Genomic DNA, 1776 nt, shown 5'->3' on the forward strand with positions numbered 1-1776 from the left:
TGTTTCCACCTGTGGCCGAGCACAGGCGGAAGTGATGACCACCAAAACAGCAGTTAAAAAATGAAATTCTGACGACTTTTTAAAGGCCAGGTATGAGCTAATTTGATAGCTCAGAAACCCAGGAACCCCCAAAGAGCCCATCACAGTCACCGGCTCTTCTCCTCGGGTCTCCCCGGTGCCCTCGGGCAGGAGGCGCAGGGAACACATGCCCTACACCGAAAGTAACCGAGGCAGCAGCTGCCAACTCCAGGCAACAAGAGCTTCAACACAGGACCCAGGTGAAGGGCATAACCCCGGGATGACGGTGAGGACAGGCCTAGGAAGGTCAGCCGGGCACCCAGCTGGGCACGGAAGCAGATTCTGGGAGTTTTCAGGAAAACTTGTAATACGCCTGATGATCTGACTTTGTACAGGAAAGGCTGAGACACAAAGAAGTTGGGGCTGAATAAGTGATGAATGATAAGGAGGGAACCAAACAAATTTTTAAATCACATAATTCTGGGAAAAAAACTTGCAGGTAGGAAAAATAATCCATTTACTACGTAGATCACCTGTGAACAATGTTTTCCTAATCACGATTTTGTAAAGGCTGACCTCGCATTTAATGAAAATGGTGACTGTGACAATGGATTTTATGCTATAGCTAGTTTATTTCAAGACAAAGGGGTGAATATCAAATACTAAATACCAAAATAATCAGCTAAAAGAGGTTGCTCTCTAAAATGAAGGAAACGGGGGTGAGGGGACAGGCATGGAAAAACTATTTAAAACACTGCGGAATGACTCTAAAATGAGTTTAACTTCGTAATTTTTAAAATGTTTCCTGGTGAAAACTTTCATCGGATGATCACCAATTTGTGGACTGTTAAGATATGCACTATCTAATGTTATAAACTTATATGAACGAAAATCTAATCTGCTCACAACTTCAGCCAGATGAAATTCTTTACCAGTAATGAATACGCAGGTACCGATGAAAAAAGTAGAAATTTTCTATTAAGACAAATTTGAATTAATCTACTTTGGACTTTGATAACTCAAAAATGGATTTAAGATGACAAGTATGTTTTCACACATTTCGATGAACAAAGCCATCGAGATCTACGTAGTAAACTGATTATTTTTCCTACTTGCGTTTCCCAAACATGCCGAACGCACCGGAAGCCTCACTATTTCATAGACTTGGGTTCTGTAATAACGCAGTAGGAAGCACAGCTCGAAATGTAACAAAGTTAAAAATAAACTTAAAATCTCATTCCATTAAATCAATGGCAAAAATATCCTCAAAAGGTTGCCAAATATTAGTCAGTCCTGCTAAGAGAATGGCCAAGGGAAATTTCAGGGGGAAAAAAAAAAGGTAGTTTCTGTAACAGTTTTAACACTCAAGGCCCACCCAGTTCCCTGGTCAGTGCAGGTAAACCGTCTCCCTTTGATTCGATGGCAGCCGGCCCTTCCTTTCGATCCGAATGGACTACAGCGCGCACTTGCTCCGTGAAAGCCTGCGCGGCCCCACTGCGTTCCTAAATTAGTGCACGCACGCGGCATTCCACCTGCTCTGGGGCGGGAAGGCTGGGAAATGCAGGCCGCCCTCGGCTGCAGTGGTGTGTGTCACTTCAGAGAACACCCACGCGATAAGGGTCCCCAGGTTTATGGACGCTATGGGGACCATGGGAATAACCAAAGTCCTCCTGGATGGAGACGACAACGAGCGTTGGTTTGCGGACCCAGGCGCCCCTCCCCCTCCAGGCCAAGCAGGGGTGGACTGGGGACAGAGGG

This window comes from Pteropus vampyrus, unplaced genomic scaffold (assembly GCF_000151845.1).
Source record: "Pteropus vampyrus isolate Shadow unplaced genomic scaffold, Pvam_2.0 Scaffold237, whole genome shotgun sequence".
Classification (NCBI taxonomy): domain Eukaryota; kingdom Metazoa; phylum Chordata; class Mammalia; order Chiroptera; family Pteropodidae; genus Pteropus; species Pteropus vampyrus.